General features: G+C 41.9%; 1 long non-coding RNA gene across 1 annotated transcript in view; it reads right to left on the bottom strand.

The window, feature by feature from the left end:
• LOC141585431 (uncharacterized) overlaps window positions 1-26725 on the bottom strand; it is a 265926-nt gene that overhangs the window by 104503 nt on the left and 134698 nt on the right. The window lies entirely within an intron of this gene.

Raw genomic sequence — 26725 nt, 5'->3', positions numbered from 1 at the left:
CACAAAAGCATGTGATTGGGAGAACTGGCCAGTTCAGAAGGTCAGCACACACTCTCCTGAGTAAGTGATGACCGGCCAATAGGATAAGTAAGAGTTATGAAGGAAAAGGGGGAAGGCAAAATAATCCCAGGCAGAGGGACCTGAAGTGCAAAGGCCCTGAGAAGCTTGCATATTTTATGAGTATGATCCTAAAACTAAAATCCTTTCCCCAGGGCTTCTGCCTTACATTAGAAAAGGGAAACACATCCTCAGCACTTCAGCGGCTGCTCCAATGTGCTCAGAATCTTCCAGGAACCTAAAAAATTGGAACAACTTCTAAACGCTCATTTTGTGACCATGAACAATATATTAAGAAGAGCCTCAAATATGGGAGGTACTTTTACTTTCCAAGCATTTTTCCATTCATCTTATTTTGACTCTCTCCCAGAAGCCACATGGGCTAGATGAGGTGCATAGCTACTCTTGCATTCCAGGGAGAGGCATACCAGAAAGACTGGATGACTTGTCCACATTAGTGTGTTAGTATGTGGCCCAAGCAAACCTTCATTCAACCTCAATCTAGTTATCTGTCCATCAGTCTTCACAATGTAATTTAATCACTAGTTACTGCTCACTTACCACACTGAAACTAGAAATAATCATTTGGTACCTAAGTTAAAAATAACTTTAATTGTTCATATTATTAATGCTCTTAGCCTTCTGTGCAACAATTTTGTTGTATGATTTTATCAGCAGGACTACTTTGGTTAATACTTTGATCTTAAAAACAGATAACTGTCTTGTATTTTCTTGGCTATCATATCAACATTCAACTGGGGGACTTAATCAAGAACTGATCAAGTCAAACTAGTTTAATTAATTTCTTCTACTGAATTGCTCTACTCTAATAATTTTTTATCAAATTGATCAGTTAGATAAGAGTTAGGAAGACAGAACAGGATAATACAATTAATTTTAAATTTCATGGGAGGGCAGGATTGGGGTGAGTACAAACTGTCATTTGCTATTTTGTGAGGATAAAATTTAAACTAGAGAAAATTGCATTCTCTAAAAGACCTGCCAGAAAAAAAAAACAAACCCTGTCATTCAGTCACGTATGCATGTATGCATGCAATCATAAATTAATTCAATCATTCAGTTAACATTAATTTTGCATTTACGAAGTACCAGATCTGTGCTAAGTGGAATGCTACAGAAATGATTCAGAGGAGTGTATAGTACAAACCTGTGCCAGTTACCAATTTATTGCCTTCCAGCTAACTACAGATCCATGCTTCATTGCCAGCCCTGTGAAAAGTCCTTTGAAGATGAAATGATGCTATACTTTGTCAGTAGAGAGCACTGGAGAGACACTGCAGGAAGAAGGGGAGTCTCTGTTCTGGTGCTCTTCTGTTGGCTTCTGGCTCCTACCAAGAGCTGTTGCCAGCAACATATTGGGAGAGAACATTGGCACTCAACCCCATGGAGATCCAGTGATATCCCCAGGGATGAGTTTCCAGTGAACCTCACAGGCCCCCTAGCAGTCTGCTCCCAGCCTCAGTCCACCTGAACCCATGAGGGGTGTCTCCTGCGTGCCGGTCTCTCCCTCCATTTTCTGCTCACCCATACTCAGAGGGTCAATTCCTGCTTGTAACTGCAGACCAGCTCCAGTCAGGGTAACCCAGAGAACCTTCTCACACAGTGGACTGTAGCCACACCTTCAGCAAGGTCTGAATCCCAGCATTGCGGGAGGGACTCTTTCCAAGTGGATCCCTCATTTAGGATTCTTCTTCATTCCTAGGATACTCTGCAGTGTTCTCTTTATACCTTTCTAGATAATCTCTGATTTAGGCTAATAATCAGAGATTCAGCAGTGTTTCTCAACTGGGGTGCATTTCACAGACCAGAGGACACTGGTAATGACTGGAGACATTGTTAGTGATCACTGGAGTAGGGGTAGGAGGTGGGTTGGCATCTAGTAGGTAGAGGCCAGAGATGCTGTTGAACATCCAAAAATGCACAGAGCAGTGCCCAGAATACAGAATCCTTCAACCCACATGCTAATGGTGCTAAGGTTAAGAAACTCTATGGTAAATGTTTCTCATTTAACTTACTGTGTGGTTTCTTTCTCCTGATTGGACCCTGACTGATGCAGAGAGTGAGAAGGAAATGAAGGCAGATAAATTATTCCCTGGTAAGTTTTATCATGAGGCTTTTGTCTTAGCCACTCTGCCTTGTCTAAACAATTTGACCTGATGTTGCTGATTGAGTCGGGAAAAACATGAGTGCTGGAGGCTGAGAGAAGAAAACCAGGGAGGTTTTTGTTTTCCTTAGTTTGGCATGGATTTTCCTATTAATGAATGGGGAACACATTTTTCACGTGCTCCAACATCTATTTTCAGCTGAAAACAGATGGTAGGAAGGGTGGGTAAGGACACCATGAGATTGCAGCTTATATGCTCACTAACAGAGAATATAAACATGAAATACTAGAAAATAAATTCAAGAAATATGAAAGTAATTCAAAATCACCTCCTATTAGAATGAAGAGGGCCTTGAGAGACTGACAACCCAATGGTACCCAAACCAGGAGGAAAATCTGTCATCTGGAGGTTTTTAAAAAATACATAGTTTCTGGGACCCTAGTCCATGATGATTAAATACTATTATTTATAGAGGCAATAGAGTTCATTTCCATCATTTTATCCAGGGTCACTGTTAGCCCATGAGGTGCCTTTGTGAAAATTAGAAAAGGCACTCCTCCCTCTGGGCCAGGAATATGACATGTCAGGTGGAGAATCTGGGTTTTAGTTTTTTCCTACCCGCTTCAGCCAAGTTTCTTTGTGCAGTGCGCAGTCTGCACAATTACACATGGGAGCCCTGCCTTGCAAAATGAGGAAATTGAGCCTTTGTTTTTATAATTTTCTCTCTGCCTCATTCATTCACAAATTAATTTACTCAACCATCATTTATTGAAGACTTGATATAGGCAAGATCTGTTCATGTAAGATGAATAAAACATGGCCCCTTGCCCTCAGGGAATGCACAGTCCAGGTGGAAAATAACTTTAACTAAATGTTTTTGCTTCTATCACTTCACCTGGGTTTCCAACAATGTGGAGAAGTAGGAAGTATCATTATTATCCCTATTATACAAATGGAGAAACAGAGACTCTGAGACATGTCCTAGTCACACATCCAGTCCCAAATTGGAACCAGAAGACAGGGCTCTCCAATCCCTGTGCATACCTGCTCCTCTACAGAACATCAACCTCTGTAAGAGGCTACAGCTTGGTGTCATTGGACTCCGGCTTCACATACACCCTATCCTCCAATGCAGGCTGTCAAGAGTGATTTTCTTACCTATTTTCACATTCTTGAGTCATTTCTGATTAGTGATATCTATGAGCTGAGCACCAGTGAATACTGACATTATCTCAGTGCCAATGACTGCATTTGAGAATGAATAAGACATTGCAGAGAAGGGTGGGAAGACATCAAAGCAGCATATGTTTATCCTTTTCATGAACAATGTACCCAGTGTTAATCTCTTGACAATTAAGTGTTTTTTCTTCATAGCACTAATCACTAGATGATGCTAGTGCTTAACCATGGATTTGCTTCTCCCACTAAAATGTCAGCTTTTTGAAGGTTGGGATTTGTCTGTCATGTTTAATTTCTGACTCCCAGAATGAGAACAATGTCTAGCTCAGTAAACACTCACCAAATAAATGAATGAACAAATTAGTAAATTTTATAGCGCCCATGAAGTAAGCCCAACCAAATCTTTTTTCTGCTTTTAACAGAAAACCCAAAAGCAGAGTGGTTTTATAAATTTCAACAAAAAGCTCATAAAAAAAATCCTTCATTTTATAATGCAAATCTTATTTGTCAGAAAATGTGAGTATTCCCTTCCTAAACCTGTAGTTTTATAGTTAAGACTTTTTTGGGGCTATATTGTCAGTAAAAACATTTTATATTGCAGCACTAGCCAGTTTATGGTCTGTTTCCTTTTAGGCTGACAAGCCAAACCAAAAAAAAAAAATTCAGCACATCATTTTGTGCCACTCCAGTGGTTTAGAATAAATTGTCCAAATCAAATGTGGACAGTATGACTACCATTCTAGTGATGTATCACAAAGTCACAAAATATTAGGGACAGGAGAAATCTTCTTAAATATGAAAAGAGCTGCAGACCCAACTGGCTAAGGGAATCTTTGACTATCACTTGGCAAGCTGGTATCAGAGCTGTGACTGAACTCCAGCTCTCACTGTTGGTGGAGAGACTCCATCTCTTGTTGAGGTGTTCACAAACAGAATCACAGCATTGTGCATCTGTTACACAAAGCTGGGAAAACGTACTCTCTGGGAACCACGAAGAAGAAAAAATGTGCCTTTAATTAACCTGTCCTAACTTCTGCCTCTAGACTTACCACCAATTTTGGGATGAATGGACATGACTAAGTATATCAGGTAGATTTTGTTGCATAACAAATTACTCCTGAACTTAATGGCTGAAAACAATAGCCATTTATTTAGTGCATGGTTCTAAGAATTGGCAACATAGGCTGGGCTCAGCTAGAAGATTCTTCTGGTCTCACATCACTCATGCATCAGCTGACAGCTACTGGTTTAGCTAGGAAGCTCTGTTTCTGGGGTTTGGCTGGTGGTTTTAACTAGCATGATGGAAGAAGCTGGGCCATGCGTCTGTTGTCATCTGGAAAGCTAGCCAGTAAGATTGATCTCTACCTAGTTCTTGAGCTTCAGTTTTCTTATCTGCAAAATGAATATATGTAGTAAACTGTTGGAAGGATTCGTCATAAAATATATAGCATGCTCAGTACAGCACTTAAAACAGTCACTGTCAGCATCTTTATGAACCCTTTTAATAATTTCAACTAATTCCAGGTAACATGTTTCATATTTCCATTTTTCACTCACAGGCAGCTCTCCTCTCTCAACAATGTCTCTGTAGCTCTATGTCCCACTTCTTTTTCCCTTTCATTATGAAAAACCAGCCATGTTTGGTCACCAAATAGAAATTGAGCATCACACCCAATCTATTGCAAGTCTGGTAGTATCCAGCCCAGCCTTGGGCAAGAGTGGAGTAAAAGCAAAGTTCTGAGGCCCATGGGGCCACATCTCAAGGATAGGTAGCCAGTGACCAGCTCTGGGAGTCACTGGGAGGCATCATGGGCCAGGCTAGGAGCCACCTGGAAAGGGGTACAAGATGAGAAAATAGATGCAGTGACCTGGAAATAGTCATTCTCTGGAAAAGTCTGAGGCTGATTTGACTTATTAATTTTGCAAGAAGCATCTCGCTAGCGTGTGGCAGTTTTCAAATCCTTGTAGGCATGTCTAAGCATTCTTTTGCTCAATGTTCCTAATAGGACATCTGCCAATTTTCTCAAAATTGCCAATGCAGATTTTCATTTATTATCACTCTAATTTATATTTTCCAACCTTGAGTATGAGATGATTCTTCCTTGCAAGCCTGCCCCAATCAGCTCATTGAGTCCCTCCCCTAAGTAGCTGGGGCCAAAAACCACCCAGAGGAAGGCTCATCCTGAAGGACCTATCCTTATAAACACATCAAGGGCCCTCTGCCCAGTAAAGAGCAGCTTTTCACAAGAACTAAATAAAGGTGCTGCTTTTTTTTTTTTTTTTTTTTTTTTTTTTCAAAATTAGAACATTCATGTTAACAAAAAGTACTCTCTATGTTTTAATTTTTCACTTAATTGTGAATTTGTTCTTGTTAACTAAAAGATAAAATAAGTTACAATGGGTCATAGGGGGTAAAATCCCCTGCCTCTTCCAAGTCTAGCAACACCTAATTATTCCATTGGTATTGAATTGATAGCTTTTATGCTCAAGTTGATGAGATCACAAACACTCACCAGCATAAGCTAACATAAGACATCAGTGTCTCCTGGAATTGCACGGCTATTTACAGAGGATAATTAAGAATTTCAGCAAACACATTGTGCTTTCCCTGTGCAAGTCATTGCTCTGAATGCTTTTCAAGCACTAATTCTTGGAATCTCTGCAGTAGCTCTAAAAGACAGGTATCAGCCACATTTTGCAGATGAAGCAAGTGAAGCACAGAAAAACAGGGTTCCTTGCCCGAGGTCACACAGTCAGTCAGTGGTGGAACAGGGTTTGGTGCAGGCTGGCCAGCTCTAATGTCTGTGTGCACAGCCACTACACCATGCTGCAAACATCCTGACTAGAACTTCCCATCACACATGGGAAACATGATTGCCACCAGGACTAGAGTGGAATCCACAAGCACAAAACATCGAGCTAGAGCAACACCTGACGATCACTCTGGGATAGCAGCACCTCCAAGTCAGTCAGCCCTGAACACTGGCGAGCCCAGACCAGTTCTGTTCTTGATCTTGGCTGAGTCAACTCACCTCTCTAAACTTCAGCCTTGGCTGTTGTGAGGATTCAAAGGGATAACACTTGCAAAGGGTTTAGAGCAGAGCCTGGCTCATCTTAAGAGTTTGATAAATATCAGTCACTGTTATCATGATTGTTTTGTAGATAAGAACCTAGAGATGGAAAGAAGCAAAGGACTCCCTCAAAGCAAAGCCACACTGCTGTTGTATAAGGCGCATGACTGGAGATTCAGGACCACACATCTCAGCTGCCCTAAGCAAATTCAACTACAGCAGGTGGGCATTCCTTTTGCCACATCTCTTTTTCTGCCCTGACAGCTTGTATAGCTGCTCGTTTCAAGGGCACATAGGTACTCTTGGTCCCAAAGGAACCCCAAAACCCATCAGAAAGAAAAAGGGGTTGGAATTCCAGCCTTGCCTCATAAGGGCCGCTCCTAGAAAAGCAGACAGGTTCCAATCCCCTCTCACACACCAGTGTGTTGAGTCGGTGTTTATTTCAAGGCAGAGGCCAGTTGCTGCGATGGTTGGAGAAAGCAAATGTGATCCAACACGAAAGAGATGACCACAAAGGCAAACAAACAGCCAGCAATCGATATAATTAATCTGTCAGAAAGCCAGGCACCAAGCTCAAGTGGGTTTGCTGCCCACTTGAAGCATTTATCTTAAAGGCTGAGATGTGTGGAGTCTGCTGAGAGAACAAGTTTGCATTTCAAAGATGCCTTGAGGAGAAGTGGTACCCCAGCCTGCAAACAAGGTCTTTGAAGGTTTGTAATTCCTCAGCATCTAGCCTAACAATCACTCCATAAAGGAGACTTAACTCTGTCAGAGGCTTAGCTTGTGGAGATGGGGCATCTTTTCCCACCAGAGACGCTGGGAGTTTCTCTGCCCACATTTTTTATACAGGCATTTATTTACTTATTTAATAGAGGATGGGACCAGTGAAGGCAAAAGTGCCTAAATTCCATAACCTGGGTTCCTCCAAGGGCCAAGCGAACATATAAGAAATAATGATTAAAAGGAAAACGGCTTCTGTTTTATTTTTGTTTTCTTTTTTGAAATGGAGTCTAATCATGAGAAAATATCGAACAAAACCAAATTGAGGGGAATTCTGCAAAATACCTGATCAGCACTCTTCAAAACCACCAAAGTCATGGCAAACAAAGACTGACCAGAGGAGACTGGGAGATACGCTAGCTAAATGCATTGAGGTTGCCTGAACTGGATCCTAGAACAGAACAAAAGCATGAGCCTAGAAACTGTTGACCTCTGAGTAGAGTTAATAGTGAAAAGCAAAGAAAGCAGAAATGCAATATTTCTTATAGACATGAGTTTGTAGTTACAAAGTTCTACCACATGAACAATGAGGATAAGGATAAGGTAGATATTTTAACTTACTTTAAAGTACTCATTATAAGCACAGGTAGATATTTAAACTTGTTATAAACACATTGAGACAGAGAGTACTAGCTATAGATACAGATATGTCAGTATTCAACTTACCTTTAATCTACACCCTGGGACAGTTTTTTAACATTTGAAGTTCCCTAATCAGGAATCCACACCCCAGGGAGGTTTGTCTAGCATCTGATGAACCCTAATCAGGAGTTCAATCTCCAGAAGCTGCCACCTCAAGCATTTCAAACATCTCTACTTAAATATGCTCTAGAGGACCATTAATTAGCAGAGGAGATGTTGGAAATAGTTTCTTGCTGATTAGATGAGTAGTATTCAGGGTATGGGGTCAGCCAGAAATACGGTGAAACAGACCTCCATCTCCAGTCAATTCAGTATGAGAATCTGGTGAGCCCAGCATCCTAACAGTGCCTCGTGTCTGGAATCTCATTTGGTCTTATCTGTCTCCCAATTTTATCTGCTGGTCTTTCTTGTCCGATTGGACATTTTAGCCACCTCTTGGTTTTTCAGAACAGAGTAGTTAGACTCTCTCCTCCCTCAGTGTCTTGGTCTATTCAGGCTGCTATAACAAAATGCCATGCACTGGGTGGCCTGTACATGACAGAAATATATTTCTCACAGTTCTGGAGGTTGGTAAGTCCAAGGTCAAGGTGTTGGCAAATTCAATGTCTAGTGAGGGATTTCTAGTTCATAGACAGCACCTTCCCACTGTGTCCTCACAAGACAGAAGGAGTGAGGGGTCTCTTTCAGGCCTCTTTTATAAGGGCACTAACACCACTTATTAGAGGCTCAGCCCTCATGACCTAATCACCTGTCAAAGATATCACCTTCTAATATCATCACCTTGGAGGTTTCAGTATATGAATTTGCAGGGGACATGAACACTCAGACCATGACACGCTGGAAGTCTTCCCTGACTACCTACTTCTGAATAATATTTTCCCCTGCAAGTCTTACACTTGCCTTCTCTGCTACTTATGTGTAATACTTTTAGGCACAGACAGAAGCACAGGGGTTTGTAGAAAATATAATAGTAAAATACTAACAACAACAACCAAAACACGACAACAATAGGTGATATATAAATCTGGCTCATACTGTAGGCTACACTCCATGACAAGCCCTGTACACATATTATCTCAGTCAATTTCTGAAACCTCTCACGTAGGTCTTCTGACAATCTTCATTTTACTACGGAGAAAAATAAGAAAACTGAGGCACCAAGGTCACAGAGCTTATGGGTGGTAAAGCCATAATCCAAATCTTCCAAAGACTTAGTTGGATTAGAGCCTAGCTCTGCCATTTGCTAGCAAGGTCACCTGGGACAAGGTACATAAACTCCCTACACCTGTGTTACCTCGCTGGTCTGCTATGACTCTACCCACCTGACAACATTGTAAGGCTTGACTAAATAATGGCCCTGGATGAAAGCACCGGAAGGGGCAGGCATTTAATAAAGTTGTTGAATAAGCAAATAAGCACACAATGGCTATTAGCAACTGGTATTGCCTTGTGATATCTCCTACCTTCAAATTTTCAATCCTCACTACTGTAGGTGGCACTGGCTAAGGTGGCTGTCCACACCAGATTTCCCCACTGGCCACCACTGGACTATGTTTTGGAAGAATTAATTGGAATGTCTCAGTCTACATGGATTTTGGTAGAGGAGATGAGGGGCTTTTATTTAGTCCCCCTAGACCAATCAGAGTCCTTCCTTGACATTTTTCTAGAGGAATCTAGAAGCACTCCACTCTGTCTGGTAAGCTCGCAGGATGAGGGCAGAGGTCTGCAGGCAGCCATAGCCAAACCATGTGGAAGGAATCGCACCTGGAAAGGGAAAATCAAGCCATCGTGCAGACAGAGAAAGAGATGAACCAGAAAACCCTGACAGCCTCCAAGTGGCTGGTCCCAATGGTCACAAAGCTAGTCCCATCCCCATCCTTGCTGTAGTTTGGTTTCATGAGCCACTGAAGTCTCCTCTTTGACTAAGCAATTTTAATTTGTTTTTCTGTTATTTTCAACCAAAGAAATTCAACTATTACAATCACTTCACTCACCATTTGTTCACCCAACAGAGAGTTATTGAGTGCTAAAAATATACCAAGCACTGTGGACTTAGACCGCGTCCTGGGCTAGGCACTGTGAAAGAGGAAAGGAAAGGGATTGCTAAGTGCCTAAATATGAGAGCAAGTGTTGGCCACAAGCAAACGTAATGCCTTCTTCAAGCGCAGCAAGAATTCTACCAAGAAGATATTCTTGTTCCCACTTTACAGACAACAAAATTGAGGTACAGAGAACATGCTCACTATCGTGTTAGTAACAACAATTATTATCATTCATTGAGTGTTTACTATAAGGCAGGTGTTGTGCTAAGAGCTTCATGGAGATTAATCCACTGTCTTTCACTGACTTTGAGGTGCCATAACTTATAAAACATGTCATTAATTCAAAAGAAAAAATTGTTATGAATTGTCATAGTAAGATACTTGTTATGGGTTAAATCGTGTCCCCTCAAAATTCCTATATTGAAGTCCTAATCTCCAGTATCTCAGAATCTGACCTTATTTGGAAGTAAAATCACTAGATGCAATTAGTTAAAATGAGGTCACACTGGAGTAGAGTGGGCCCCTACTCCAATATGACTTGTGTTCATATAAAAAGAACTTCAAGTGAAAACACACACACACACACACACACACACACACACACACACACACACAAACACGAAGAACGTGATGTGAAGATTGGAGTTGTGCTGCTACAGACTAAGGAACTACCGTAAGCTCAGAGAGAAGCCTGGAACAGATCCTTCTCAAGCACCTTCAGAGGGAGTGTGGCTTTGCATGCATCTCAGACTTCCAGCCTCCAGACCTGGGAACAATAAATTTCTGTTGTTGAAGCACTCGGTTTCTGTACTTTGTATAGCAGCCCTAGCAAACTAGTGTGACACTGTTTCTTGGAAGATGCATTTGAATTATGAGATCTTAAAACATCAGTTGTACAATCATGAGATAAGATAGTGTGATCTTTACAAAAAATCCGCAAACGTACAAAGCCTGACAAAGCTGGCCGCATTTTACAGATGGAGAAATTGGGGCACCAAGTGCCTTACGTAATCATCATATTATGCATTGGTGGAACCAGGACTGAATGCAATTCTGGGTTCTTAAAAAGTATCCTGCAGTGCCTCCCAGATGTTCCCATAGCCACACACACTTGCAGACTTGCAGGTACAAGCAAGCAAGCAAGCAAGCAAGCAAGCACACACACACACACACACACACACACACTTACACGGAGCTCTTTAATTTTTAGGCCATTTACAGTAACTGACAAAGTTTCATTTCCAAAGAGGAATGACCATCTATGTGCAAAGGAATTCTGCACTCTCTATTGTTCTTCTAACTTCTGTTACCAAAAACAATTCCATCTGTGGCACTTTGGCCAGATTTTTGCCAGGTGGCTCAAGCTCTGCATTGAGTCATAGAGATTCCTCAGACTGCTGCTTGGTGCAGGCCTAACCATAACACATCAGATCAGCACACAGAGCTCCTCAGGACCCAGCAGAAACACTAACAGAAGCCATACTTGCTTCTTCGGCACAATAATAGTCCCCAGAAGACTAACCCAGAATGTTTTTGAAGTCTCCCAGATGGCTTAGGGGCATCTGTGTCATGGTCTGGCAGCCCTGCTAAATTCTGAGTGAGCCATTCACCCTTTCATCATGTCTCCAATGTTCTTTTAGTTCTGAGAAGCATCTTGAGAAAAGTGCATTTGTGACACCCTCGAGAGACATTTCGTTGAGTGAGGAATGGAGAAAATGTAAGAACAAGTGATTCCAGGGTTTGCACTGGAGAGTTCATGATCAAGTGCCATGGCTCCTGCAAACAAGGCTGATCAGAAACTGGTATTTGCCAGTCTACCAATAGAAAAGCAGGCTTGGATGTTTGTTGGTGCCTGGCCCTGAGCCTAGTACATAGGAAGCACTTGATAATCCCTGCAGGTTTAATGAAAAAGGAAAGGTTCCTCTGCCTGAGGTTTTCCAGTCCCCTTGCTATGTCTGAAATTTTATCATTATAAATTCATTTCTTGGGACGTAAATAGTCTCCTAGTGAAATGCGCAACTTCTAAGAGGAGACAGACCCTCAATATTGTGAATTTATCCTCTCGACCAGGACTGAAAGTCAGACCTTTTAGAATAAGTTTTTCTCAAAGTGAGATGACATAGCCCAAGAGAAGGACTGGGATGATCCCCTGGAGCAGGCGTCCCCAAACTGCAGCCCCCTGGCTGCATACGGCCCCCTGAGGCCATTTATCTGCCCCCCCTCCCTCCGCACTTCAGGAAGGGGCACCTCTTTCATTGGTGGTCAGTGAGAATAGCACAGTATGTGGCAGCCCTCCAACGGTCTGAGGGACAGTGAACTGGCCCCCTGTGTAAAAAGTTTGGGGACACCTGCCCTGGGGTATGAAAGGAAAACATTCAGCTCTTATTTATGTTTACTTTTTCTCATTATTCTTAAATTTCTACTCGTGTGTGCTTTACAATGAAATAACATATTACTGATTTAGGACATACAGACCGTAAGTGACACATAGCCTGGAAATTCTTGATTGTTGTTCTTTTGGGGTTTTTGTTTTACAACTGAGGTCCAGTCAAAAAATTAAAAATCACTGTATTTTGCAAATGAAAGCTTAATGTTTCTTAAAGCAGGGAGATGAAATGATTAAAGTCAATAATATAACTTTCTTATTCTCCTGAGTTTTAAACCCACCCAAAAAAACTCATTGCACATTTCCTCCAATTATCTGGTTACTTGTTTCACTATTCATGTTAAGTTGAACTGGCCACAGACTTGGGTCCCTTATGAATTTTGGTCCAATGCATGGCTACCTGGGGTATAATTTGAAGGGTACTAGTCCAGTTCTAACCGGCCAAACACATTCATCCACTCAAGTGTCAAGGGGGATGCCATTATCCACATTTATGTCTCTTTTGAGTTTCACACTGGAAAAGGGGTATTAAAAACAATTACTTAGAACCTGCTGTGTGTCAATTGTGCACTGGCACCTGGAATATAAAAGAGAAAGTGAGGACATGGGGAAGAAGGGAAAGTTGAAGATTTCACTATTCACCAGGAACACAGGCATGTGAATATATGACTCTAAAATCCAATGTAATGAGTGCCTGATATGTAGTGGGTTTTTGGCATGTAGTGTTGATTAAATGAGAGGATGAAAAAAGAGTTAAAGGGAAATAAGAGGTATCTGGAGCAGGAGAGGAACATGTGCCTGATTGGGTCTGAGCAGGGCAGAGTGGACTCACGGACTCGCTGGCTTGTGGGTGGTGAGGTTCCAGGAATGACTTTGCCAGGCAGAAGGGAAGATGTTCATGAGCAGGCATCCCCAAACTACAGCCCTCGGGCTGCATGCGGCCCCCTGGGGCCATTTATCCGGCCCCCCCGCCGCACTTCAGGAAGGGGCACCTCTTTCATTGGTGGTCAGTGAGAGGAGCACGTTATGTGGCGGCCCTCCACGGTCTGAGGGACAGTGAACTGGCCCCCTGTGTAAAAAGTTTGGGGACGCCTGCTCATGAGGTTCCAGGTGTGTCAGGTTTGCTCTCTTCTGTTTGTGAGCTGAATTTCACAAAGCCTCTAACTCTGTGATGACATACAGCTCCCCAGAAAGATGCTTTCAAGACTAAACAGGATACAGCACAAAGCTGCTACATCTCTTCCCTGAGTCATTGTATTCCTTAAAAGATGAATGATGCTAATCTTTGCCTTTCCCTATATGTAGGATAACGTCTGAGGTGGGGTCATGATTATGCCTCTGCAATCTATAATCAGATGTACTCTCGGACCCAAACTTTGATGTGATTTTGAATGCCCTGAATCTTCACTGCTTGTGTATAAATTGCAGCAGCAATTCTGATAGCACTGCTCTCAGCCCATAGACCTCTGTCTCTATAGTGCTCAGCAAAATTTCTGAATAAAGCTAACTATCATTCTTTAAAAGGTGGCCAGGCGAGGTGTCCCACACCTGTAATCCCAGCACTTTGGGAGGCCGAGGCAGACAGATCACTTGAGGTTAGGAGTTTCGAGACCAATCTGGCCATTATGGCGAACCTCATCTCTCCCATAAACAAAAGAAAAAAAATTAGCTGGGTGCAGTGGTGCATGCCTGTAGACTCAGCTACTCAAGAGGCTGTGCAGGAGAATCACTTGAACCTGGGAGGCGGAGGCTGTGGTGAGCTGAGATGGCACCACTGCATTCCAGCCTGGGCAACAGAGCGAGACTCCATCTCAAGAAAAAAAAATTTTTAAGGCTCAATCTTCTTTCTTTAGTCAACATAAGCAAAGGAACAGTTTGATGAGACAGGAGATACAGTAGGAGCCATCACCCCCACTTTCTTACCTAGTCACCAAGCGGTGCTTTTCCAAGGGGGAGGAAATGGGGCATGGAACCAGTCAGGTTGCACTGCTGAGGAGTGCTGGAGCTGGGATGCTGCCTGACTCCAGAGACAGATGGAGCCACAGACACATGGAGGCAAACAAAAGGGAGACAGATAAAGGAGGCAGCTTTTCAGGAATGTGGCCAGCGTTGGGGGCAGGTGAAGAAGGGAGGGAAGACCTGAGGCTTTGCATTGAGCTTCGACAACAACCTCATTCAACCACTAGATGTCACCCAACATAAAACTCATTAGAAACAGGGAGATGAAGCCACGGAATCTTGATCCCAAAGAATTCCTGGACTCAACCCTGGAAAAGTCCTAAAGCTAAGGAATGCGGCATGCAGATCACTCTAGGTAAAGCAAGACTGACTTTTATAACTGTCACCAAAGGAGACGCCACATCTCTGGTGTCCTGGTGCCTGTATCTCAAACACAAAGCATCTTAGCTAATCCTCAGAACATGCCCGAGGGGTAGGACCACCACTATCCCCATTTCACAGGTGGGAGTACTGAGGCCCAAGAGGTTGTTACCTACTCAAGTCCATACAGCTAGGAAGGGGCTGAACTAGGACTGAAGCCAGGACTCTTTAACTTTTCCTCTGGGCTGTTTTGTCTATACCATGACATCCATTCCAAGGACATGGCTCACTAGCACCATTACAGAAACACCACAGCAGCAGGCTCAAAGGCAGACCAGGTCATTTCTTTAGTTTAATAAACTCCATTATTCTAACATAATTACAGAATTTTACAACAGCAAAGTATAATAGCCAGTCATGCAGAACGGTAACCTGGATTGACACGAACAGCAGGTTTTAGTTTGGGTTTGTTTTTTCACTTTTGACATTTAGTGCACAGGTTGTACTTCATTTGGGGGACTGGGAAGGAGAGTGTTGTGTGTGATTTTAAATCAATCTATTTAGCATCTCAATGTCATTTGGCATTGGATAAAGATCAGAGTGTATATGTTGTCTGACACAGAACGTGGGTGTGAAAGTAAGCAGAAAAAAGAAAAACAGCACATGAACAGACAGAAAGCCCAGCTAAGTGCCAACTCTGCCACTCAAACACCAAAAGTAGAGGGACGACGGTAGTTTGGAATGAAGCATGTCCCTCATACAGCAGAAGAGAAACTGGAACATCCCAACATCAGCACCAAAGCAGTTTTCCATGTGCTCATTGCCTCTTTCATGAATTAAAATATTTCCCAGGAGCCACAAATGTGGCCAAAACATGCCCTTGCCTTTACAACTGCTCCCTGTGGTAGAGGAGACCTCTAAGCGAATAATCAGAATACAACACACTTGATGTTATATCTGAGATACACACAAGGTGCTACTGGATGGATAAAACGGGGAGGGGAAAAAAAGGCATTAAACATGCGTTTAAAAGATAAATAAAAGTTCAAGTACAGAAAGGCATGCCAGGCAGCAGGAATGAGAAGTGCAAGAGCACAGCATGGAGCAAAAGGGCAGGAGAGGGTCACGGGATGACAAAAGTTTTCATGCATGTGATGGACTGGGAAACTTGTAGGGCTTGGGAAGGTGGAGCAGGAAGAGGCGGGAAGGATAGGCAGGGGCTGGATTCAGAGCCACAGGCCCCGGAGCACTTGCAATGTGCTGTCCTGAAGTGAGATGCGCTGTGGGTGTAAAATACACACCAGATTTTGAAGACCCAATGGAAACAAATAAAGTAAAATATCTCATTAATATTTTTACATTGTTTGACTGATGAAATAATATTTGGGTTATGCTGAGCTAAATAAAATGTATTATTAAAATTGATTTCACTCAATTGTTTTGACTTCGTTAGTGTGGCTCCTAGAAAATTTAAGATGACATGTACGGCTAACATTCATCTCCACTGGGCAGTGCTGGGTTCATTCAAACATGAAGACATCCAATTCCATCGTAAGGGGTTTGGGGGCTCATCTGGTAGCAACAGGGAGTGACCAGAAGTTCCAGAGCAAAGGAGCAATTCAGTCCATTGCAGGTTTAGGAACACCTTCACCTTCAGCAGGTGTAGGCTGGAGGGGTAAAGCCGTGGTCAGGGAGGGCACTCTGGGGGATGTGAAGCTTCCTAAGTCAGGAATGCTTAAGTCTGAACAAATCAAAAAAGGAAAATGTGGCGGAGCTATTTAAGACAAGAGAAAACAATTGACAAATCAAAATCAGATTAGTGCACTATAAAAACATCACAGGAATCAATTACAGTTCTTGGGGGAGAAACGCCTACTCCTCCAACCCTCCACCGCCCCAACTCCCATCAGATCACATAGTGTAACCTTCCTGGCTGATGTAACATACAAAGCTGAAAGGACAGTTTTCAGGGCACAGGAAAAGCAGCAGCAATGCCTAAGAGAAGAACTTACTCCTCTTTCCTTATTAAGGAACCAAGAGGAAAAGCTACCCTACTGGGCCTCAGACAGCAAACCCTAACAGTGTGCTCTTTTATACCTTCTTTCAAGGCTGCTGACAGGAAAGGCCGTTGCCAAGGAAACGGGCCCAGCCAGGAAGTGAGTGGAGCAAACACAGACAGTCTCACGGCTGATCTGTGGACAGAGCCGACCAGTTGGTAAATATTACACCAGGCACATACCAGAGACACAAAGCAAACAGCATGTCATCCCCGCGCTGGGCTGGAATCATTCCACAAGGAAACGCTGAACTCAGAAGCTGTACCGCTTGGTTCCCATGTTACAAGGGATAACCTCCCAATATGACAGGGCATACAGTGGGGCACTGGAACATTTTGCTATTGTGGGATTACAGCTCTCTATATATGTGAGTTCCACATCTGCAGATTCAACCAAATAAAAAATATTCTCCAAAAAATGTACAAGTAATACAAATTGTAAAATACATTAAATAAATAAAATATAAGCTATTTATGTAGCATTTACATTGTATTAGGTATTATAAGTAATCTAAAAGTACATGGGAGAATGTACTCCGGTTACAGGCAAATATACTATTTTACGTAAAGGACTTGAGCAGCCTCAGTTTTTGGTAGCAGTAATGGCCCTGGAACCATTCCCCCAGGATATCAAGGGGTGACTCTACTGAGCATCTCCCAGCACAGGGCCTGTCAGTGCTGTGGCAAAAGAGATGTCAAGGTACTCTGGAGAAACGTAGGAAATCAGTGGGCAAGTTGCTTCTCTGGCATGGCAGCCTCAATTTTGCTTACCTTTAAAATGGGTATAATCTTTTAAAGATTATGTCACAGGATCATTGTGAGCACTCAATGGAGTAAAATAGTTTAGTAAATAAGATAAATATGTAGTCACCTCAATAAATGTTAGTTTCACTTCCCATTCTGGTGTGTGACATCTGGAATTACAGATATTCTGTGTACAGTTTGAATGCCAGATATTTAGATACAACACTTCTATTAAGTAAGCCTAAGTCTGTCTTAGCTTTCTTAGTATATAACTCTGACTACAACCACAAAGGGATTCTTTTTGCTTTGTATCTTTTATGTGAACTGCAGGTAAGTCACATCTCCTGGATTTTTTGCTGATGTAATTGATGATCTGGGTTCAAGTTTTGAACATGCAAACCACTCCAGTGAATCCCATTTTATTAGATTGAGACCATGCTCTAGTCTAGCAAGATCATTTGAAAGCTGTCCTCTATCCTCAGAGAGCTTGATTTCTCAAGCAGTGATTTTTAAAATGTGGTCTCTTGATCTCAGAATTAACTGAGGTGGTTGTTTAAAAGGCAAGTTTCCAGGCTTCATCTTAGCCCTACTGAATCAGAACATCTAGAGGCAAGTCCCAGAAACCTGCAATTTCAGCAAACTTTCCAGGTTACACTCATGCCCAATAAAGTTTGAAAAATCAATTATCTTCATTATTTCTGCATTTAAAGAATTGATCCTTGGACCACCTGTATTTGATGCCTGTTGTAATGCAGGTTTCTGAGCATCATCCACATGTAAGGAATCGTAGTCTCTGGACTCGAGAACCTGCCTATGTAACAAATTCTCCAGTTGATTCTCACTCACACTAAAAGCTGAGAACCAGTGGCCTAGTGAATTGTAAAGAAATGCTCCCCAAACTTGGCATAGGTGTGCATAGGAAGTGCCTGGAGAGCTTGTTAAAGCAGAGATCACTGAGCCCACCTCCAGAAAATCTGACTCATTAGGAGAGTGATCCAAGAACTTGTATTTCTAACAAGCTCCCAGGTGATGGAAATGCTGCTGATCTGCAGATCACACTATGAGCAGTCGTGGTGTTAAACTCATTATTCTATGTATTTTTTAAAATACACCCATATCTAAAGAATCTATGCAAATCCTATTGAAACAAAAATGGTAATGCCTTTTTGTAACCTTGGAAAGGTTTGTGTACGAATATGGTAAAATACACATAACATAAAATTTACCATTTTAGCCATTTTAAAGTAGACAATTCAGTGGGCATTTGATACATACACAACGTGGTGCCACCATCACTACTATCCAGTCCCAGAATTGTTTATCACCCCAGAAGGAGACTCCATATTCACTTAGTAGCCACACCCCATTCTGGCTTCCCCTCAGTTTCTGGCAACCACTAATTTGGTTTTTCTCTCTATTAGTCTATTCTGGATATTCCACATACATGAAATTATATAATATATGACCTTTTGTATATGGCTTCTTTCACTTAGCAAGATGTTTTTAAGGCTCATCCATGTTGCAGAATGAATCAGAATTTATTCTTTTTCATGGCTCAACAATACTCTATTGTATGGCTAGATCAGCTTTTGTTTATCCATTCATCAGTTGATAGACACGTAGGTAATTTCTACCTTTTGACTGCTGTTAATAGTACTCCTATAAACACTAGTGTGCAAGTTTTTGTTTGAACATCTGTTGCCAATTCTTTGGGGGTCTATGCTTAGGAGTGAAATTGCTAGGTCACATAATAAGTTTGTGTTTAGCTTATTGAGGAATTGCCAAATTGTTTTCCATAGCAGGCTATGCCACTTTACATTTTAGTCAGCCACGTATTAGGGTTCCAGTTTCTCCACATACTCACCATCACTTGTGACTTTCCTTTTTTTATTATGACCATCCCAGTGAGTGTGAAGCAGCATCTCATCGCAGTTTTGATTTTTATTTCCTCAGTGACTAATAACATTGGGCATGTGTTCACACCCTTACTGGCCATTTGTGAATCGCCTATGGAGAAATATCTATTCAAGAATCTGACCATTTTTTAACTGGATAATTTGTCTTTTTTGTTATTGAGTAGTAAGTTAGTTATATATTCCTGATACTAACTCCTTATCATAAATTTATACAAATGATTTATAAATAAATCCCATTCTGTGGGTTGCCTTTTCACTAACCTGATAGACTATACCTTTTTGAAGATTAATTAAATTCCAAGGGCAATGACAGTTCTACAAAAGAGCATAACTGGCAAAGACTTGGAATCTGCACTGTCAAAGACTCTCAGACAAAAAAAAAAAAAAAAAAAAACTGAGGCCCAGAGAGCTACAGAGGCTCTTCCAAGCTCTCATGGGAACTCCTCAGCACTGGAAGGGCCTTAGGGAACATTCAGTCTACTCCCACAACACACAACAACCACATGCAAACACACACACACACACACACACACACACACACACACACACACACGATCCCATTTTATGCCTCGGATATTAAGGGTGCTTGAAATACACCCTTAGAAAGTTGCCTCTTTTTGGAAGTCAGGCTGTAACATCTATAGAGGTTAATGCATTCAAAGTTAGACTTTCAGCACTAGATAATTTTCCATTAAAATTCTAAAGTCAGGGCTTACAAAGAGAAAGCAAAATAGATACTCAGGGTGGATCTAGAGTAACGTCAATATTAGACACTTCCTTTAATTCGGAATTTATTTCTCAATTAGAGGTATACATATATTACCTCCTAGTGAAATGGGTTAATAAGCACAAAGCAAGTGTCTCAAATGTAAACAACAACAAGGGCAAGGAAGTAACACAGAACATCAAATCCGAAAGAGTGAAAGGTGATAGGCCTGCAGTGCTTGTTTTGCAATCAAGTGTAAATTCTGCTTTGTTGTGTCACTGCTTAAAACACTGAACAGACTAAACAAAATGGCAAATGAAACACTTCCATGGGCTGTGAAAGCCCTCATCCAATCTGCCAGTTTATGATTCTTGTGTAAAGTGCCCCTTCCTTCATTTTAAATTTAACTAAGTATCCCAGTTCATGATCCTTTCCAATCCAAAGAAGCAAAGATGAACAAAACAAAATAAACATAATCAAGCACAAAATGAGTGTGTTATGTGCCTGGGCCTGGTCCAACTGGTAAACCCAAAGAGGTAGAAGTGGTGAAACAGTAAAATCAGGAATGGCAATTGCTGTGATGCCTGGCAGAACAGCTTCAGCCTCACAGGAGCAACAATTAACTAAAAATGTTTTGTTCATGTATACCCTATTTCTTTCTCAAGAGAGCTTTTGGGGGATTCTACAATAAAGAGTATAATAACATTAACAGAATAAATAAAGGAATAGTCAGGAAAAGAAAAAAGTGAGAAAGGAAATATGAAGCATAATAGCAGAGATGACTTAGAATCTATGAGTAGCATCAAATTTGACTGTGAGTTTCCTAGCAGCCAGGGGGAAAAAGGGAGATATTATGTAATTGTTAGTATTAGAACTACGATTCTTAAATCCTTAAGAAAGAAAGTATTTTAAAAGTGGCAAGTTCCCAAAGAATATTCTCAAATGTTTGGCTAAAATAACTCCTAATGATTTAAACATAAGGATTTGATAAGTTTTTCTGAAAACTGCCAGCCTACCATTAATGCTTTTCCCTAATGGTTTGCAGTAGGAAGGCCTCATGCAAACTCAGAAAGCTAAATGCTATAACTAAGAGAAAATGACATATTAAGGGTCTGATGAGAAGGACTTGGAGGGCTTACAATTCAGCTGCACACATCCCCGGTAGGGCCATCACGAACATCAAAAATACTCCAGACTATACATCTCCGGGAGTGGAATAACTCCAGTGTTAGATAGCTTTCCAGGGAAAGAAAATGGATACAGTCCAAGTCCAAAAAAAATTAACAACTCCTTTTTTGGGGAGGAAGAACTGTATCAGAGACATGGAAAAGATAAATCCCTGGAAAAAAAAAATCCAGTTATACGTTGCCTAGTAAGATAATGCATCCTGAAGCAATAGACTGTTCTGTCACCAAGGGTGTTAGCCTTTTCTCACGCTGCTAATAAAGACATACCTGTGACTGGATAATTTATAAAGGAAATAGGTTTAATTGACTCACAGGTCCACACGGCTGGGGAGACCTCACAATCGTGGCGAAAGGCAAATGAGAAGTAAAGTCACATGTTACATGGTGGCAGACAAGGGAGCTTGTGTAGGGGAACTTCCCTTTATAAAACCATCAGATCGCATGAGACTTACTCACTGTCATGACAATAGCATGGGAAAGACCTGCCCCCATGATTAAATGACCTCCCACTGAGTCCCTCCCATGACATGTGGAAATTATGGGAGCTAAAATTCAAGATGAGATTTGGGTAGGGACACAGACAAACCATATCACCAAGCCTTGGTGAAGTAGCAAAGAGAGGCTTTCTTCAAGAGGAGATGGCTGACTGTCTTAGTTAACAAATCCAGCATACTCTGGAGTGCCAGGAAGAATGTCAAGCAAATGCATGTGAAGGTGAGAAATAGAGAGAAAGTGTAAGATTAGAAACAAGGAGAAGTGATTGTGGCCAAGCTGATTTCTCCATTCCATTCTGTGTCTATAGATACCTATATGTTCTGAGATTAGAGTTATCAAATCTAATCTATGTATCATAAAATGTAACAGATTAATCATTGTGTTAAGAATCTTTTGTAGTAGGCAACCAGAAATTGATTCAAGTTAAGCATAGAAAGAATTTGTTGAAAGGTATTGGAGTGACATATAATAGAATCAAAGGAAAACTAAAAAAAAAGAAAAGAAAATCTAGACACCAGGACATCTGTGAGTATCTATGTAGCAAGAACTCCTGCCCAGTCACTTTAGGATATCCCTCAGCTCAAGAGTTTAATTCCAAGGAGGGAGAACCTGATTATTCCAGCGTGGGTCACGGGTCCATTCTCTGGCATTTCATCTTAACCAGTAGTTGTGAATCAGGGGCCATTTTGCCCCCTAGGAGACATCTGGCATTGTCTGGGGACATTGTTGGTTGTCACAACCATAGGGCATTAGTGGATTTTACAACCAAGGATGCTGCTAAATATCCTATAGGTCACGGGACATACCCCTGCAACAAAGTCTACCCCAAAAGTCAGTAGTGTCAAGGTGGGAGCCCTGATTCTGACTGATGAGTCCAAAAGGAGCACAGAAGAGGCATTTCCTTAACGGAAAACTGGGGTGTGTAGTGGTCTCATCTTTTGCCCACTCTACGCAGATTCCCTGGAATCCCTTTGACCATCTCTTTTCCCCTCCCCTAGCTTCGTCTCTACCAGCAACCAACTTCTATATTCTTCAGAGAATAGTCCTGGGATGCTGGAGCCTTTGGCAAGCTTAGAGAGCTTGGAGTGCCTGGGTGTTTACCCCATACAGGAGACCCATAGTGGGGTAATAGGAAAACCCAGCTCTCTTGCCTCAAGTCAGGTGCCATTCACACTCCAGAGCTCCCCCATAGGATGGGGCTGAGGCTGGGACTGTGCTTAAATGGCACCCCTGCTCAGCATCTCCTTCATCTCAGTCCTGCTTCTCCCCTGCCTGACTGGTTTCTTCCAGGAAATCTCTCTTAATAACTCATTTGTACCTATATCTCCACTTAGGATGTGCTTTCAGAGAGCCTGACCTAAAATAAGGTGCTATTGCAAAAAATAAAAATAAAAAATAAAAAAAAAGTGGGAGGATTGCTGATAGCAAACCAGCATCATCAAACAAACTCTCCTGCCTGGGTTTCCTGCTCTCCCCTCACCATATAAAAAGGTGAAAGATAGAAATCACACTCTTATTCAGATGCAGTGACCAGGAAATGCCCCAATCATCTTGTATCCAGGATTAGACCTCCACAAACAGAACCAGAGGCTTAAGGCTCCAAGACAGAAGCAAACAAGTTGATGCTTTCTGATTATTAATAACAGCTTGACACTTTCTAATCACTGATGACACAAACAGCAAAATCACCAACACCAAGCATCAGACTTCATCTCTGTGGATGGTTAGAGAGGCAGCCACCTCATCCAGACAGGAAGAAAAGATTATTCATAGAGGAAGAATTATGATGGTTAGTCACAAAAATGAGATGGGGAAAGGCACTAGAGAATCCAAAGTGTCAACCCCCGGGGAGTTGAATTGCTAGTTCCTTGTGAAAATTCAAGCAGCTGAAATGTAAGGTTTAGATGAATGCCTTATGAATGAAATATAAGAGATTACTAGCCTGCAGATAAGAAAATAAGACGTTTGCAAGTGGCACGGAAGAGCAAAGGAAGTAAGCAATCTTTGCAGATCTGCAAAGTCCTTTGAGTGGATTGAAATCAAACAAAGGATATTAAAAGACACCTAAAATAGGGGCAGAAAACTAACCTCAACTCTGTCGCCTGCCTCGTAATGCCATTAGGAGCTGTAAGTAAGATTGAAAATGCACTCTTTTAAGGCTATGGAACTGTCTAATACAGTAGCCACTGGCCCCAGTGAGATGTCTAAGTTCAAATTATTTAAAATAAAACAAAATCCATAATTTGGTTTTTCAAGTGCATCGGGTTCTATTCCCAGCTCAGTGACTTATTTAGACAGGTCTCATCCCTCTGTGGACCTCAAAATCCCAGCTGGCAAAGAAGGGGCCGACAGGAGGTCTGTAAGATCTCTTCCAGCTCTGGTGTTCTTCATTCTCTGGCCTGTCTTGGCAAACAGCTCAGAAGGAATCATCTTAAAATGATCAATAAATGTCGTATACCTACAAATTCAAAATCCATGTGTCCCAGGAGACGAAGAAATGTACTTCCCAGATCCTCCTTCAGAAAAGGATTTGCTACCACTAGCTCTTGGCTTTTTGGGCTCTGCCTCAGATGCAGAGAACCATTCCACACAAGGTCATGGCCTCCTGGGAGCAGCCTATATTCAGTGACTGAGCAAGGTGAGGTCTAACGGCCCGGCCATTCCGTGCCACAGGAGAAAGCTCTGACAGGCAGCACTGGCTCCCAAGCCCTCCACTGGGTTGAAGGTCTTTGTGGGGCACGCATAACAGTTCAGCTTCTCCTCTGCCCAGCCCTTCTGCTTCCCCACCCTTTCATTGGTGTTGATCGCTAACACACACTGTATCCACTAATAAAAGCCTCAGGGTCTGCTTCTAGAAAACCCAATCTCTGTCAGTGTGGGCCATTAGAGGCGGCTTGGCTAGGCTGGGCAAATAGAATAAAAGGATTCTGTGGATATTTGATGATATAACAACAATTAATAGCAATAGCAATTACATGACACTAGCACTGTCCAGGTACTTTTCCATATACTTTACACATGTTAACTTTAATGCTCACCCAATCGAACAAATTAAGTGCTGTCATTATAGACAGGAAACCAAGGTACACAGAGGCTACAACGGGCCTATAGTCCCACAGCTAAGATACGACACAGCCGGACCTAAACTCTGGCAGGCTGGCTGTGGAGTCTGCACTCTCACCCACCAGTTTGAGTCATTAATCCCCCTGGCTTCACTTTTTCCTTTGTGATGTGAGAAGTCCAGAGCCAGTAACCTCCCAAGCCCTTCCAAAGTCACTGCATGGTGCTCCCTCTCCTTCTCAATGTGTCCATGGCAGCCCAGAGCTGGTCACAGTCAGGCCTGGAACTCAAAAGTCACTGCTGTCCCCACACCCTGAGGCTCTTTGCTCCACTCTGGTCTGACTTTACAGAGGGGGAGGTGGAGGCAGACCCAGAAGAAGGGCTCTAATCTATCTAGCTCTAATCATAGCTGTATAGTAACAGTGGTAGGAGGAAGATTAGCAACATTAATATAAATAGCAGTAGAAGTTACTGTAGTAGAAGAAGAGAAAGAAAAGTAAAGAAAGAGGAAAAGAGAAAGAGGAAAACAATTTAGTTGTGGCAGTAGCGTTAGAAGTAGAACTTAGAGAGGAACTTATAGAATAAATCACAGTCATAACTGTAGTATACACCGTAATAGAAGTAGTTGTAGTAGCAGCAGTGGCAACAGAATTAGTAGTAAAAGAAATGACAGTAGTTAATAGATGATATTGTAATACTATAGGTAATAGTAATAGTGATAGAAAGAGTAGTAACAGTAGCAAAGGAAGTGCTTTTCACAGTCCTCACATCTCTCTTGTTAGCCAGCTACCTACCATAATGTTCATTTCACAGATGGGCAAACCAAGATTCAGAGACATCAACCTATGCAAAGAGGTGGTAGAGTCCAGACCTTGGCCTTCCACCACGCTGGCTGCCTCTCCAAGGCCACCCACACTGTGCGCCAGAGGGAGTAGCTATGTTCTTTCAATTTTTACAATGCTCATTCCAAGAGTACTGTCACATAAAATGATTTGACCCTCTTGTCCTCAGAATTAGTAGGAAACTTAGAATTAACTTCCCTCGGATAAGATCCTTTGTAAATATTTTCCATCTTTGCTTTATTTGAGAAATAGGCATGAGACTGGTTGTCACCCAATAGTCTGTTGACACTTCCTTTTTAGAGAACATAACATACATTCTTGGGCTGGACTCAAACATTCTTACATTTTGTTTTTAAAAAAGAAACTATTTATGGAAAACCATAATTATTGGAAATGCAAGGTGGAATCCCTGAGTTCTTTCTCTGTGATAAAGGGCATAAAATGTCAGCTTTCTACCATTCTAAGAGATATATTCCCCTCTCCAGCTCCATTTCTAAAGACTGGCACAAAGTGTCATCATAATAACAATTAAAAATGTTAATGGATATTTGCCATTTTGGGGGGGTTGCTATGTAAAGCATTTTACGTGCATCTTTTCATGGAATTCTCATTATAACCTTATGAGATAGGGTTGTCAGCATCAGCCCCATTTTACCAGATGGTGAAACCAAAGCTCCCAAGTTCACCCTGTAAGTGAACAAAGTGGGCTCCTCAGCACAGGTCTGTCTGAATCAAAGCGAGAGCTCCTAGACTAACTGGGAGTAGCTGGAAGTTACCAACTAAGGGAATTTAAGAAATTCAACTCCTGAAGGAATAAAAACTTTAGATGGATGACTGTTCAGCAACTGACCCACAAAAATACAGTCATGAGAGGTCACTGGAAACAACCGCCTAAGTAAGACCTTGGAGTTGGAGGTGGGGACTCTGTGAATATCTTCCTGGTCATTCATTCACTGTGTATTCAGCAAACATGTGCTGCTCATCTATCATGACAGACAAAGCCCTAGGAACCAGGAACACAATTGGAACCAGGACAAACACAGTTGCTGCCTTCTAAGAGCTTACAATTGAGAAGAGAACAGACAGTCAACAAGCAATCACAGTTGAATGGGAGAAA

Source organism: Saimiri boliviensis, chromosome 8 (assembly GCF_048565385.1).
Source record: "Saimiri boliviensis isolate mSaiBol1 chromosome 8, mSaiBol1.pri, whole genome shotgun sequence".
NCBI classification, from domain to species: Eukaryota; Metazoa; Chordata; class Mammalia; order Primates; family Cebidae; genus Saimiri; species Saimiri boliviensis.
This window is presented reverse-complemented; position numbering and strand designations above follow the sequence as displayed.